General features: G+C 40.4%; 1 protein-coding gene and 1 long non-coding RNA gene across 3 annotated transcripts in view; both read left to right on the top strand.

Annotated features, from left to right (window-relative positions):
- LOC145447292 (uncharacterized) overlaps positions 1-17,306 on the top strand; it is a 272,585-nt gene that overhangs the window by 100,626 nt on the left and 154,653 nt on the right. The window lies entirely within an intron of this gene.
- LOC145447590 (uncharacterized) lies at positions 9,110-10,766 on the top strand. Its single transcript, XR_013917653.1, has 3 exons — positions 9,110-9,218; positions 9,610-9,740; positions 10,748-10,766. It is a non-coding gene; the product is annotated as an uncharacterized LOC145447590 (long non-coding RNA).

Genomic DNA, 17,306 nt, shown 5'->3' with positions numbered 1-17,306 from the left:
GGTGTAATTGACCATTGTAGTCGACAAACACCATGATTACCACAAACGACATTAGGGTTGAGTACATCGCAAATGCCGATAATGCAAGTCTTCTCGCTTCGACGAAATTACGCGTAAGCTCCACTCTAGCACGCTGCGCATATACGTATATAATAACATGCACTATGCAGTCACTAAAATTTGACGTTTTAAGCAAGTAGTGGGAAATCTCGGCAGACTAGGGCCGCGGGCCACATTATCATGTAAAACGGAAAACTGTCCGCGGGTCGGACAAAATCCCTTCGCGGGCCGGATTCGGCCCGCGGGCCGTTTGTTGCCCACCCCTGATATAGGAGATTTTGGCCTTGAAACTGGAGACTGTAACACGACACATACGGCTTTATTACTGTCTATAGATCTGCTGCGAAATCGCCTTTGGAAAATATATTACCGAATAACTACGTGGATGAAAGCCGTAAACTTAGTACACTGTTATATGACATTATCAAGAAGTAGCCTCATGGCCTTGTCGGTATGGTACACTGTCAAAATTAATACGAAAAGACCAACACCGAATTTTGCGTAAAATGTACTGAGGAATAGGCTGATCAGGTGATCAGCTGTTAGCCACCATCAAAAACGAAATAGCTATCGCGCTTAACAAAGGGTTGTAAGCAAATGGCTTGAAGGCCACAATTTCACGGTGAAATTGACATTGGAGAATATAATATGAAAGTAAGTATTTGAATGCAAACCGAGAATGTTAGTAAATTGTTTCATGATAGCCATGATATCATCATCTCATCACCTATCTCAGTATGGAACACACTTAACGTTAGCACAGATCAGTGTTGGGATCAAGTCACTACCTTCGAGTCACCAGTCATTTCGAGTCATTGCACATTTTGACTCGAGTCAAGTCAAGTCAATCGATTTTCAAATGTGACTCGAGTCAAGTCAAGTCACTCGATTTTCGAAGGTGACTCGAGTCAAGTCGAGTCAAGTCAAGTCAAGCCACATTTCAAGTCAAGTTGCTTTATCGATGTATGTATGAGGCATGATTACGTCATTGCAATTTGCTAGCTGTCTGAAATACAGTTTGAGTGGTCTTTGGTCATTGATTCCGAACCGATGAACGAATATAGAGTTAAATATACACGCAAGAAGACGCTGTATCGCTCACATATTCGTAGAACTGTTAAACTACGTAATTGCATAGCCTCATTTTATAGTTACCAGCCAAAATAGAGAATAGGGAAACGAATTGATAAGATACAATACGTTACCCATTTACAAATAGATATGATACCGTTCGAGCCTGCGCCAATGGTTGAGGAATATATAAACTATATTCGACTTCAATTTCAATAAAACAATCGGTTTGGTTAAGGTCAGATCAGAACAGAGAACAGAAATAGACATTTTGCTATTCTATTACTTTACCACTAGAGTTACGACAACGTAAGCTTTAAGCTTCGATCACTTCGTTTGCAGTCAATCTATTTGTGGGAGAACAATCAAGGTTCGGTGAAATGCATGCTCATTGAATGATTGGTCGCTCTCACGGGTTGCACCAGCGTTTCGCGAACAATCCGAACATATCCAAGATACAGTGATTTTTATCGACACCGATTACTTGATGACTCGAAATTGACTCGTGAATTTTGCTCCGAGTCACGAGTCAATCCACATTTCTGATACGCCGAGTCAAGTCACGTCAAGTCATTTTGGCAAAGTGACTCGAGTCAAGTCAAGTCATGCGAAAAAGGTGACTCGAGTCAGACTCGAGTCAAGTCATGACTCGAGTCATCCCAACACTGGCACAGATACACCGGCTTTTGCGTTGTAGGCTAAAATGTCAGATCATCGCACATCTCTACCATACTCGACCTTGATAACGAAATTACTGCCCTAATCATTGAGTGTCAACCTTGAGACTTGGCACAGCGTTCGATACTAAAATCAAGACATATTGTGCGAAAGATTATGACGGATCTAGGTGAGGAGCATCGTTAAAATCACTAGAGACCAATACCGGCTTTGCGTAAAATCTGTTAGAGATGAATGACGAGTCAGCTCTCACTCGACGTAGGTAACGAAATTACCACTAACATAGTTCAGTGACAAACTTGAAACTTGGTACAGCGTTCCATACTTACATTAGGACTTACCGTGCCAAATGTCATGACCGATCTCGGTATGGAACATCGTCAAAATCAATGGATACCAATACCGGCTTTTGAGTAAAATCTGTTTGCGATACATGACGGATCAGCACACACTCAACTTCGGAAACGGAATTACTACCCTAAACCTCAAGTAGAAACCCTGAAACTTTGGGCAGTGTTAAATACCACCATCACGACATGACATACCACGTTTCAAGAATTATCATGGTGTGAAACACCATCAAAATCGACCTATACCAGCAAAGGTCGACTAAACGCATATGACGGTAACCGAGTTCAGATATAGTTACGATTGTTACATCACACCTTAGGGCACAGACCTATTTTGCCCCACTTGCTCGGTAATTTTATGAATAGGAGAGAGTTAATCACCGTTTCTTTATCGTGCGCGGCTTTGAGAGAATAGACAGTGAAAGCTTGCTATGAGCGCTACCGGGGCATGCCCCGGCTAGGCATTCGCAAAGCGAAAACACAGAAGAGAATTCGATTTTCGCAGAGACTTCGCTACATGACGGCATTTACAAGCGAAAGGACAAGAAGAATACGATTTTCGCTGTGATATCGGTATATATAGATTGTTGTGCGTCTATAAATGGTAAACAATTGTTATTGAACAGAATTTTAGGTGGGGCAATGCACCAGATGCCCCATAGGACGAGCCGCCTCTGATTTCACGAAATCAGAGCGGAGCTTGTAACTGTTTTCATTCCAATGCAATATCCTATTTGCTTATTAGGATTCCGACTTACCTCTGGCAACATTTGTAGCCTATCTATCGAACTCAGGTCATAGAACGATAGGATGTTCGAAGATCTGACACCATCAATCAATCAATCAATCAATCAATCAATCAATCAAGACATAAATATTTGCCATCAAATATGACCGTATTCTTTATTAGAACCAAGTCATCTTCCCGGAAAGTTTGGAGACAAACATCTAATTATTATCTTTCTCGAGTCTAGTAGAACACAAATGCCTTTTATGACACTTTCACAGCAAAAGGTTTGATGTGATTATGAAGAACCAACAGTTTACTAATGTGGTTAATAGATTTGAAAAGTTACGATTTGGTTTCCCTGGGACTCGCCAATTTCTTGAAGTATACAATAAAAAGCGAAGTACTACCGCTTATATGGAGTACCATAAATGCGGTTAGGCAGTAGTTCTTAACGTTTTTGACCTCGCGGATCCGTAAAACTTCAAAATAAATGCTACACGTGCCGGTGAACCTTTAAAAATCTAAAACCTGAATTTAATTGCAACAAATGTCTATTAGACGTTTATAGTGGTTATATTGAAGTTTCTGCGCGGTAAAAGTCGCGAAGTCAGCTGTTAAAAAGCACTAACTTTATTTGATTCTGGTATTGGTTCGGTATCATTTAAAATAAATGCTACTTTGCTGTTTGCATGACCTATATTATACGGAATAGTGTCGCTTACTTGCACTGTCTAAATTTAACTAAGCTTGTTTAAAAATCTCCGCAGCCATCACATACAGCTTGTCTGAAGACAGTTGTGGACTACTTTTTAACTGTTTCGTACATCATTTGCACCATTGTGACGTATGGTCAAAGTAGACCATGAACTGTTTATTATGCAGGATACACGTTCCAAACTTCCTGATAAATTTAAAATTTCATATTTCTCTTCTCTAATTAATTGATAAGCAACCAAGTTCTTTTGTAATTGAGGTAGAAAATGTGGATATATTTGGTAGGCCGACAGGAAACCTTCCACGTACCGGTGGTTGAGAACCACTGGTTTAGACGACACTTACATTCATTGGTCTGACATATTCGCAATTGTAATCGGCCGGAGTTTCGGAGCCCTGAATCGTTCAAGGGCAAGTCGCAGGATAAATGTTGCAAGTCATGTCAAAATAAGTCTCGAAGCAGGTCTGAAACTTTGAGGATGATAACTTTTATCCACTTAAAACTTTGAATCTATCTTAAATTGTTTAAGGGTAAGTTGCGCAACTAAAATATGGCACAAATCTTTCAACATAACACGTATTATGGTGGAACTTGACCTTAGTCACCATCTAAGTAAAATACATCATCGCCCTAGATTTATTCAAACTTTGTAAGGAATAACAGGACAAGTAAGAGTCATACCATAAATGAGTGTGTCATCGCGCCACGACCGACTCTTTCCTTCGTCATCGGTAGCAATCGCTCTGGCTGCATGATGTCTGTCGGATATTGAAGTTTTGGTATGTTTTGATATATTATATAGTCGCTCTATGACAGCGGTTCCAAACCTGGGATTCATGGACTCCTTGGGGTCCTTGAGAAAGCATTTGAAGGTCCCTGATTACCTTGATGAATTTTGAAGAAAATAAGAAACGAAACGCAATCTTTTTACTTTCATTTATCTCATGCACATGTGTCAAGCTCAAACACGCGTGAAAAAACTATACGTGTATGTATTAAGATAAATTGATGCTGTTGCCTACAATGTGTTCATTGACCTGACACTACGCTACTACATCTACCACAACGCATGTCGATTGCAGTCAAATCAGGATTGTCTCCTCTATTACGAAATAGAAAGGATGCGGTTTGCGATGGTGTATTTAACTTTTGGTATTTTCTTCTTTAACAACATCAACAATTTGACACAGTTCAGTAGCTGATTAGCATATTTATTATAATAGTCAAATGTATATTTGTCTAGTTTCAGGCAAAATTTTGGGAGGGGTCAGAAGAATCAATTATTTGGTTAAAGGGGTCCATGACAACAAAAAGGTTTGGAATCACTAATTTAACACAACCAAGTACTCTAAATTGAACAAGAAATTTGATTAAGGCTTTGTTTGAAATACGAAGATGCGTAAGCAAAAGAGATCAGCAATAGTGCTTGATCGTCCGATGCTCGATGGAATGGAAAATGATACAACAGTAACGAGGAAAATATATAAGCAAGCGACGAGACAACCAAAACAGAAATCAAACAGTCAAATCGACTAAAAGCTACAATTAGATTGCTCAGAAAAACGAAATACAAATAAATGACAGCTGAATTGCGATTCCTTGATAACAAGAGTCGTCTCAACATCAGATAAAGGATAACAAATAACACGTGCGATTGCAAATAATTGTAGTTGAAACAAATTTTACCAACCGCGGAAGACATTTTTCCAACTTCGATAGGTCGAATTACAGCTTCCAAAGCATTTAGTAAAAATCTATACGCACCTTAGTCGAAATGACATCCGTAAAGTCTTGGTCAACCTGCAGCATTGTTGCAAACTGCAATGAAATGGGTATGGTATAAATCAGAGGTCTCAAACTCAAATGTGATCGGGGGCCAATTTCCTAATTTTGATGACCCCGCGGGCCGCATCATCAATAATAGGGATATCCAATGTCTTATTTCCAAGTAGGCCATATTTGACGGCACCTTGCAGACGAGCATTTCACAAACATTGTGAAAATGTAATTTACTCTTATACTATTCACGCTTGGCATGTCAAAATCACATTTTCAAATAATTGAATAAAATAGTTTTTGTGTCGGACATAATTTGTTGAAATAATGAGTTATAGACATCATGCGAGAGGACGCATGGTGACATCGTAAAAGCTGTCGGGTAATAATATTGCAGCTAGTGGACCTTTGACGTGCCACAATTTCATGTAGAATATTTTAGAATTTACCAAGGATTGATCTGATATCAGAGCATGTGAGCGGTGTAGCCTAATCGGGGTTTACGATATAGCCGTGATAAGTAGGATATTGTTACTATCATTGATAAAATCAAATGAAACCAGCGTTAGATTTTTTTCGAATAAAATTGGAACAGATCAATAACAACCTAAATATAATCATTATTGTTCCATTGTAATAGCATTGTTTCTTAACCGTTTTAGCGATCGTACCCCTTGTGCTTTCAATTAGATTCCCCGTGCCCCCTGTCCATTTTCAACACAATTTCTGATGGTACCTATATAAAATCAGGAAGCCCATTCACATAAAACCGCCCGTGTCGCGAAGAATATCTTCCAGATGAATAAATTGGTGCAGAAAATATTCCACAGCATATAGGTATATTTCAACAATGCATCTCATATCCCCTGATGTGGTGCTTCGTACCACGACAGGGCTACGGACCCCTGGTTATGAACCCCTGGAATCGAAATTACCAATCTCCAAAGAATCCACTGGTGTTACAGCTGTGGGGCGTACCACCACCTTACTCGCCAACGATAATAACACGGATAAAAAGAACAAACAACACCCAGGTTGTAACAAAATATGCGTCACGGGGGCCACAGAATGCCAATGGTTTCCATACAGTCCTGATTACAAATCTATATACCCTACGCAACGCTGGCCACGGGATTTTGATATATTACTATTCTCCACGACAGTTCAGAGCGTCCGTAGGATTATCAAGTCACTATTCCGAGGCGTAAGCTCTGATTTTAACGTTTGACCCAAATCATAACTCGAATCACTTTTAGTTTATCACTCATGTAGTCAATCCAAAATCGAGTATAATTTGACGAAAGGTCGCACCAAACAAAATCACAATTATCAGTCACGAATCATCAACGGGTCATATTTTAACACCATGAACCTGAAATGTGACGTAATAGCAATCTTCCACCCCGTGATAGATTTTAGAAGTGATGTAATAGTGAAGTGACGTTTGTTTAGATCTCAGGTTTTTGTAGTAGTTTTGGAGTGAACTTTATGTTCTTAAATCTAATACAGACATATGTCACTCGAATATATTGTCGAATTCTTGAAAAATGTTCTCGCGGGCCGCGTGTTTGAGACCTCTGGTATAAATAATATCAAATATGCCTATTGTCAAGGAGAACTGACATTAGTGGTGGTCTCAGGGGTCGCATCATTAGATCATTCACACTGATGTGACGTCATAATGAGCGATACTGGTAGACTCGACTGTACTCGAAACTCATTACTCGATTGGGTTTGAAATCAATCAGGTAGCAGATTTTTCCCATCGCTTATGGAAAACCAAATATCGGACCAGGTGCTGCACAATATTATAGTTCAGCGGTCCCGAGCCTATGGCTCACGATCGTTATATGGCTCTTTTGTGTATAAGATATGGCTCTTAGCCAAACATTTTTTTTCGTACTGAATTGATCATTATTGCAGATTCTTGTCAGTAAATTTTCATCATAACTAGAATAATTATTCTCATGACCGCGTAGACATGTCTTTAGGAAGTAACGATAATGCCGAATTCACGTTTAAGGGCTCGGAGTCTACTTTTCAAAAAACCCAAATTTAAATTACTGTCGCGTCGGCGACCAATATCACTCGCGAAGTCGATGTACCAGACTCGAAACCTTGGATTGCACGATACATTGATTGATGAAAGAGAATAGAAGTGACATTCACAATTACAAACTCAAATTACGCCACACTAGCTATCCACGTTCTTGATTAGTAAGTCGCTTTGTAGTACGGCCGATAAAATGTAGGTGTGTCGCGCAACGTTATACACTGTAAAAAATCTGGTAGATTTACTGTGAAATCTCTGTAAATTTCGCAACGAATTACCGGTAGCTGCCAATAACTGTGCGTAGCTTGTAATTTTACATTTTAATATGTAACATTACCTCAATTTAGCTCTAAAGTCAAGTTACCAGAATTTCTTCGCAAAATTACTGACATTTACTCGTTACTGAAGTTTACCAGGCTATTGGCAAAATCGATTTGCTTGAAATTCTCTGCTGCCAATGTAGACGTGGAATTGAATGTTGTTACTGTTATCATTCTCGTGGTGATTTGACCTGATTCAACATCGTTCGCGAGACTGGGGTCTGTCATACGGAAATTGTTGGCCCTAGTACCAATTTCAGTTTAGTACATAGTAGGGTAAAAGGAACAACTGACAATCGTAGATAGCCACTATATTATATTACAAGGCTATGGCTATACGGCCGGCGTCGCTGGTTACATTCGTTGTCACGGATAGGACTGATGAGTTAGAATATCAGTTTAGGATGTATAATATTGTTCGGGAAACTAGAAATATCAGCACCGCATGCTAAGTAGGGCTGGGCAAAATCGAATACCTGAGTGATTCGATTCTGAATCACGTATTATGCTTCGAGTCGAGTCGAGTATTCGAGTATCACTCATTATGACGTCACAACTTAATTTAATATGTAAAAGTTCAAATAAGTACCTTTTATGCTACCACAAAGAATATAATGCCAGTTATTCATCACAATAAAGATACTTCGGTATTTCTTCGAGCTTATACCGATTTCATTGCACTTTGTGACGATGTCGTGGGAGGATCATGCCTTCGGAAATGTTTTTCCAGTAACGGTCGTAGCTTTGTAATATGTTTCGCATGCTGCGATACGGCCAATCAAGGTTTCAAGGCTTCAGCAGTGGAAAATACTATCAAAACCATAATTCTCGTTGATATAATAACTTTTAATAGCGAGGAGCGTATAATTTTAGTACTCGAAAAAATCGTCTTTTGCTACTCGACTCGAATCATTAGAATAATTACTCGATTCAGATTCGAGTACTCGAATCATTGTGCCCAGCCCTAATGCTAAGTTGACCATTTGTTAATGGCGAACAAGGCGACCTGTAATCGGTTACATTAGGTTACCGTTACGAGTTACTGCTTTTTCCGAGATTCGTAGTAAACAACCTACGCACAGCTGTGACATCACAAGCAGCGTCTGGTTAAGTAAGTACGGTAAGTAGTGACAACAGATGGAATAAATATCAATTTAGTCGCAGTTAGATGGAAAAGAAAGGGACTAGATGTAATGATAAATGTTTCTGTATGAAAAAACCGACAGAGGCCGGTAAATATTATTGGTGGCATGTCAGCGGATGCATACCGTACAGCTTATTTTGAAATCGTTGGAGTGTCGTATTATAGATAACTAACCTACGGTAGGTTAGTTATCTATAGTCGTATCGTCGTCTGATTTGAGCAAAGGGTGGAGCCCTGGAGCGAAGCTTGTTGTGCTTGAAGAAAGTGGACACGATCGTTGAAGATTCCTAGGAATGCTGATTAGGATACGCATCGTAAAAGGTACAGTAGCCTACTACATAGTATTCGTTACCGTGAATATCTACGACTGTGCACACCACCGGGATGACTTTGATTTCATGATTGAAATATTTCATTCGCCGCATTCTCTGTTCTATTTTGGATGTTAGTCGACCTATATACTGGCCTGTGACACCACATACTCTGCCGCTGAGTAGTTGAAACTGTTGGTATGTTTATGTCATTATTGGGCCATGGCATAGAGATGTTTCCATCCACTGCCGGATTTGTTTGGCACACATGCCACCTCAAATGAGGAACCTTTTGCTTCACTACATAAGATCAGTGGTTCTCAACCTGGGGAACGCGAGAAATTGACTAGGCTAAGTCTGTATGAATTCTGACTAAACATGTTTTTCACAGCCATTTTCAGAAGACGATTGTTGAAGATGAAACTTATTTCGTATTCAAGAAAGCTCGACAAATTCAAACTCCAGCAGTCGCGCTCAACTACATTTAAGCAAATTTTTGATATTCTTGGAAGATTCAGAGGGATTTCCACGTGTAAGTCATTCATTACTTCATAGCTTTGGCAGTAGCCTAAAGCTCGTTGCGCTGGGTAGCTGTTGCTAATAGCTGGCAAACTGCACTGCGTAAGACAGACTTAGACGCAATATAGGTTGCTCGGTTTCGCCCTCAATTAAGCTACCCTATATCAACACAATTTAATTCAATTCAGTTCCAAAACTGATCAAATTGAGCATGGCAGTACAGAACGACGCCTTGTTCTCTGTAGTCACTACCACATTAGGATTAGTCTCAGTGCAACCGACCTTGAAACAAATTGATATCCTTTCCAACGTTTTTTTGCTATTTCCAAACAAGTTTGGGAAAATTTGTCAAAAATGTTAAAGACTGTAATGCGGATTCAAACTTGGCGTAAGACATACCATACGTATACTATTAGATCAGGGATGGGCAACCTGCTGCCGTAGATGGGAATTTGTGCGACCGTCAACACCTAATTCAATTAGTATGTGTTAGCATCTGGCGACATGCAAATTGAAATTAGTAATTCACTCCCAAATTTTTAGAGATTTCAATTATTCTTGAAATTTTCTTCGCGCTCCACGCAATTCAAAATAACCTAATTTTTCGATTCTAATATAGTAGCGCCCTTCTAAATCTGAGCAGGAATTAGAATCGTGTGCTCCTCACGAAAGAAATTTTTATATGGTACATTTGGGCGATTTCAATATATTTCCACTACCGATACGATGGACAATCCTGGTCAAGAAATAACAGCATGCAATAAAGTGCATGACTAATAATAATTTGCCCACACAAAGATGCATATCATTCATAACTTGCCCGCTGCATTTGATAAAGTAAGTCATGAATCTCCGCTATATCATGTAAAAGGCGGAGCCGTCACCACACAATGTACCAGTACCGGTACTTCAAAATTTGTTATATTTTTGATACCCTATTTGTCTTAGTAGTCTTTATAATGTCCTATCTAGGTTAGGAACTTTTCTTAATATAGCGACTTACGCATGAATTCTTTTTAGTGGAACTGCAAGATACCAGCTAGACCAGTGGTTCCCAACCTGTGGTACGCGTACCACTAGTGGTACGTGAAGGTCTTCTAGGTGGAACGCGAGTAGATTTCTTATCTTTTTTTGAATGAAGAGAGTAATTTGTTCAGGTGGGGTTGATTTTGAGTTTTTTGAAGCCGTCGTCGTCGTGGGATGGTACGTCCGTGGTAAGGTACGTCTTTTTTTCTCACCACTGTGACATGTTGTGCCTACACGACTGGCCCATTCTCTGTTAATCCACCCGACCTGCCTGTCGGGACTGGGGAGCAAGAGGATCTCATATATATCAAGGATGACCAGACACCGAAGACGAAACACTAAGATTGATCTCCAATAAATTGCTGGCTTAGCATGGCCTTCTCGTACTCGGCGCTAGCTTCTCACGCGATTACCCAGCTGCTAATTTTCCCTTCTACGTGGGAGTGCAAGCAAGTACTTTCATCCCTGATGACTATCAAGTCGAAGAAACGAAACCGACTTGTTGCGCCCATGCATGACTTTCGATGCACTGTGAGCGTAGTGTCCTATATGGTGTGGACACAAGCAAACCTCACGGCTCAGTGAAATTGCTCTACGTCATACTTTTATTCTGCTCCTGACCCTGGAACCCTCAAAACCTGCCTCGAATTTTGCATTGTGCTCGAGTTTTGACATTGTGACGCAACAATTCTGTCTGGCAAAACGAGAGTGAAGCTAAGAAGAAAGAACCAGCAGACAGCATTGCGTCACACTTCAATACTCGATCACAATGCAAAATTCGAGGCAGGTTTTGGGGGGGTTCCGGGTTCAGGAGCAAAATAAAATTTGTATTTTGGTAATCAGTACAGCAGCAGCTTTCCATTGATACCCATTTTATCGAATTTAGCGCTCGGCAATCCGGTCAAAAATGGCCGTAAAGTTGCCTTTGATGAAAAGAAAAGTGTGAACCAATTTCACTGAGCCGTGATATATGCTTGTGTCCACACCATATATGACACTATGCTGTGAGTCACGCATCGACCAGTTAGTGGAAAATAAAGAAATGTAGCCATTGCGTTAAAAAAATTGACTTTTTTTATTTCATTAAGTTGTTCTTCTTGTGACTGGTGGTGAAAAAACAATGCCATGCATCTCATCATCCCTGGCTCATAATGCCTAGTTTAATAGAATTTGTGATTACACCTCGCATAGGTCAAATACGCGATTATGACGTCATAAATAGTGGAACATATGTAGGTGGTACGCGAGCACTGCATAAAACCTCGAAATGGTACGTGGTTGGGAAAAGGTTGGGAACCACTGAGCTAGACAGAATGAATGAGGACGGGAAAAAGAAACTTTATTGGAAGTTTGGCCGATGGTGGGAAAGACCACTCGTGTTACTGCATGTCTCCTAAAGAAAATTAGACCTCCAGCAGCGATAATTTTCCATCGATAATCTTCTCATCGTGAATCATGAATGAATATACAGTTTGTTCCAATGTCGTTTTGGGGGTGTGAAGCAGCTTTTGCGATAGTTTAGCATCGAGTTGCTTTGCGATAGGTATGGGATGTACGTGAATTTACAAGCTGGTATGTAATCCTGATTTACACAGACAGCATGTATGTAGGTGGGCGGTAAAATTACAGTCTGAGTAGCAAATATACAGGATAAAATGTAGATTGGATATACCGGAGGTGACTGTAACATTACAGTCTGGCGTGTAACGTGAGATTACCGGAAGAGTGTCAGTTAAATTTACATTGACTATCGGTAATGGTAAATTACCACGAAATGTCTGGCTACCGTGCTTCCAAACATTTCGCGGTAAATCGAGGTTTTTATTTTTTACAGTGTACGTTCCCGTCGAATACTTTGAGTATTGAGAAGTCGATCCGTATTTAGACTTTCAGAATCAGTGCGATAGTTACATTTGGTGAATATAAGTAATTGTAAATAATATGTTATTTACGATGAATTGCGGTGTCAATGGTGAGGCTTGGCCCGTCTGTGCCTTACCTCTCGCTTCGGGCTTTGTTTCCGAATAATAAACATGCAAATCGCCTTGTGGGCGGAAAATGTCCCAATTTTAGTCATTCATTAACATCGATAGAAAATATTAATGGTGATTGATGGTTTCACAATATACGTTCACTCTACCTGACGACAGGTGAGGCAATGCCTCACTTGCCTCCCCTGGCTCCACGTCACTAATCTACCACACCTTGCATTGGGCATATACTGCCGTAAAGACCATGTTTGGCTCCACTTAAGCATGCGATCACGGGTTCTCGCATTCAATAGGAGCATCACGATGAAGCTACGTTCTCGTAACTCAAGTGACATGCTCGAATAACTTTACCAGCATGATTATAGTACGAGTTTTTACGGAGAAAATGAGGCGCACACGAAGAAGCCCATGTAGGGTAGGGTTGCCATACGTCCGGAATTTCACTGCAAAATCTGCGTCCGGGAGGAATTTCGAAAATATGCCTAAATGTCCGGAATTTTGAAGGCTTGAAGTAGGTTCAAAAGTTTTTCGTAAATCAACATAAACAATATTATTTTCAAGCGATTTATGCTATTCAATATTCTTCTTCGCGCCACGCGCGAGTTAATGCAACGTATTTTGATATTACTATGGGCGCCAGTAATCCCCGGCCTAAAATAATGAAAATAAATATAAATAACTATCATTTACTGAAATAAGTCTGATTGTAATCGCAGTTAAAAGCTAACGGTATATTCCTATAGTTGGTTAAGGTCGATTAGATGCTTCAGTCACAGACAGTCGTTCGGAATCTTGGGGTCGTTTGCCTTCATCTGGAGATCGCGACGATGTTGGACATAATCAACTTCCTTGGCCGTGAGTAAGTTTGGGCAAGCTGATTTTTTGTTAGTAATCAGCTTATCAAGTTTTGAGCTGGGCCACGGAATATTTTCAAGTTGGAAATGAGGTCGCAACCATAAATGGTTGAAAATCATCGGATGTGCAACCTGATGGTGCATTTTATAGTAGCCTAATATATGGAAGAATCAATATTATTGACAGAATTCATTCATAAAATTTAACAGCCAAATGCATATAGTAAGTGCCCAAGAAGTTACATCGACTATCCTGTGGTGGGCCCAAATTCAGTTCTTTTTTGGGCGGAAGGGGGCAGAAAAATGTTGTTTCGGACCTGATTAAAACACATAATCAGACCTAACAGTATAGCAGAGCTGTCAAACACAATGCCGACAGGCCAGACACGGCCCGTTAGACGATTTCATTCGGCCCGTGGAGAAATTTATTGTAGATCCTCCTACCAAGTAGCAATCACCAGAGCTCACGTTACAGATGGCCCAATTCGTGACCCAATGTCCCACTCCATTCATGTATACCAGTGGTTACCAACCTTTTTTCACCCACGTACCATTTCGAGGTTTTATGCAGTGCTCGCGTACCACCTACATAAGATAAGCACGTCGAAGGCGGTCAAAATGCTCCCACCGTGTTGTGCTGCCGAAGGCAGCGAAACAAAAAATAAACTGCCCATTTTAAGGCGTGGATCCATTTGGAATTCTAGTGGTCAAATATATTAAAACGGAATTTGGTTACGTAAGAATTCCAATGCTTTACGATTAAATCTCTTCTCCGTAGGCCGTCATTGGTGGGATCGCCCCTACCCACGACGAAGACCTTACCACGACGACGGCGAATTCTCCAAACTGAAAATCATGATTCCTCCTGAACTAATAACTACCCACGGTAAAAAAAAACAGAATCTACTCGAGTATCACCTGGAAGACCTTCGCGTACCAATGCTGTATGCAGTCGATGGGCATTGGGCAATGCTTTGCTAGTGTGACGTCATTTTGACAGACAATGTGTTATATCTCATTTTTAAATCCGCTAGTGGGCGCTAAAGAGTGTCCGGAATTTGCTTCACAAAAATATGGTAACCCTAATGTAGGGAGTTTGCATATGTGCTGACATCTTGAATCTTCAATTGTGACGTAGCAGTTGATTACGGCTCTTTTGGAGTTAAAATAGAAAAATCGGGGAAAGATGGCTCTTCCGACGAAAAAGGTTCCCGACCCCTGTTATAGTGTAATGCTGGAACACCGGTTGTTTGCAACATTTCATGGCTCGGTCTAAGGTATAAAAATGTTGCGTGACAAACCTCTAAATTTGTTATGCCGATTACTAGAGAAGTCAACACCGAAATTACTCATGGCCTTTTCAATATGTTTGGCACTTTTGCCCAAAACTACTTGAAGCCTATATTTGTGAAACTGATTATTAAAAAGAAAATTGGAAATAAGCAGCATCTTCGCGGCCACCATAAAAAAGCGGACGAGCCCCTCGGGCTTCCAGACCTCCAGGCAATAAATCGCACTGATAGAAAATAGAAGAGAAAAACGTTGGTCAAGAGCAAGGAGTTTGTGTTATGTGATAACCACGCGTGCTATGCCAATCGCAAGCAAGGGGATAACAAGTTAGCGATGACATTACGGGTATTGAAAACGACCTAAATGTACTTGCGCAATCGATAGACCTTCGGTTATATCCATCATGGCTTAGCAAGGGATATTGTTTTGTGTTGAAAGATTTGAGAAGCCGTGGATTACATTATGACACGTTTATATAGGTATATTGTAATGAGGCCGCACAGAATTGACTGTCAACTTGTCCATGCATTGAATACGAGAAAAGCATTTCTATACGAACGAGTTATATTGTGTAGTGTACGCAGTAATGTCAACAGGAATATCTGGTAGAAGTGGATTTAATGTAGATGAGTAGTATTTGCGATGATTTACGGTGTAATCTTACTCAACTTCCGCATTTTGTTATTACGTATACCTATTCATCAACGAACCGTATCACCGACACTAATCATACTACGTATTTACGCATCACAGATTGACCTGATCGACACGCATCGATTTTAGATCATTCATTCATTGATCGATTACTCTCAGCGTTGTCGATTTTGCAATGACCTGTACAAACTTGGCGTATATACTAACTATATATTTCCTATGCGTCAATCAGTTTGTTTCGATTTCCGTGAGGAAACTACCACATTAATTCAGGAAGCCCGTCTCTCAGAGTGTGATGCGCAAAAGTTTTCGTTCTCTTGATTTTCTTCGTCCTATTTAGGTATCAGCGAAATATATTTGGAATTCGCATTGGGAATTAAATATTTTATTCGCATTACTGTTTCCGAGTGTAACAGATCATGTGTATCTATTTTCTTCTGACGTTTGAGGATCAAGATATGATTAACGTTTGAAGTTGTTATTTCTACACTTCTACTGTAGCTAGAATGACATGAGAGACATAGTGTTGCCTATTTGAAATTATTGCGCAATATGAAACTACAGAAAAAAATCAATTTCAATACTCTTTTGTCGTGGCGGTTGGATATAGTATATTATTTAACTTGGGTATGGTGTTATCATGGAAAGGTTCTACAGAGTTGAAATCTTGATAGTTTTCAGTCGTACCCCGATTGCGACAGCTAACATTTACCTTCATCGAATCGTATTGAGTACACGAAGTATGACGTCTTATCAATATTCGAGCGACGTTGTTGTAAGGAGAACTGTTTTGTATATGAAAACCAACAATTTCTTACATCGCATTACAACTATTTGTATTCAATATCCTTTCCTTAGCATAAATGGCACGTGCACAAAAGATCCAAATCTCAACTACAAAATGGATGATGATTCTTGTTTACATTGGAACTGCAGCCATGGTATTAATCACTTGCTGTGAAGGTTAGTCTTCAATTAAATCTTGTTTATTTTTGTCATGGTGAGCATTACAATACCTTCGATACAGGCTTGATATGTCCAGACAACCAATTTGCGTGCACGGACGAGGCAAGGTGTATTCCGATGCAGAAATATTGCGATGGCTCAACTGATTGCAGGTGAGCGTTACCAAATATACTGGAGGTCCTCAACCTCTTTGAAACCAAGTGCTACTTCACGGGTACTGATTATTGCGACAGGGCAACCAGTTACTCTCGCCGTTTGTCCGTGGTCAGTTGGGTTTCTTCAATTAGACATTCAGAGCAGCGGGCCAGGTTTCCATCCCTTACCGAAAACAGAAACTCTCATTCACCGGGACTTACACCAGCGTCTCCCGGCTCAGTTGCGTTTCCGCACTGCGCGCCGAAGCGCCAATCTCCGCGTCGAGACTATAGGGAATATTAGGTAGATTCCCGTTAAAACCTCCGCGTCGGCGAAGTAGAGCAACGACCCGATCGAAAACTGAATTCGTATGCCCCTTAGGGTAGAATTACCCATGTTAAACTGCTGCTCATATGAAACCCTTCTCCGCTTTGTCTTTCAATTCTTACATTTGAATATTTGCTACTGCTACTGCGGCCGACCAATTTGGTTCTCATGGGCTCGGTAGCTCGCGGGCATCGCGTTGGTGACCCCTGAACCACACCATGGGTGTCTACTGTGCAACCTATTTGACAAGCGGTTTCGATAGAGGTTACCGAGACGGCGGGCCGTACATATGTCTTCCTGTATTAGCAAGGTCCACGATCTGACGATTTCGGAACC

The sequence above is a fragment of the Botryllus schlosseri genome, chromosome 1 (genome assembly GCF_051294905.1).
Source record: "Botryllus schlosseri isolate E-star chromosome 1, Bs_hap1, whole genome shotgun sequence".
Taxonomy (NCBI): Eukaryota; Metazoa; Chordata; class Ascidiacea; order Stolidobranchia; family Styelidae; genus Botryllus; species Botryllus schlosseri.
This window is presented reverse-complemented; position numbering and strand designations above follow the sequence as displayed.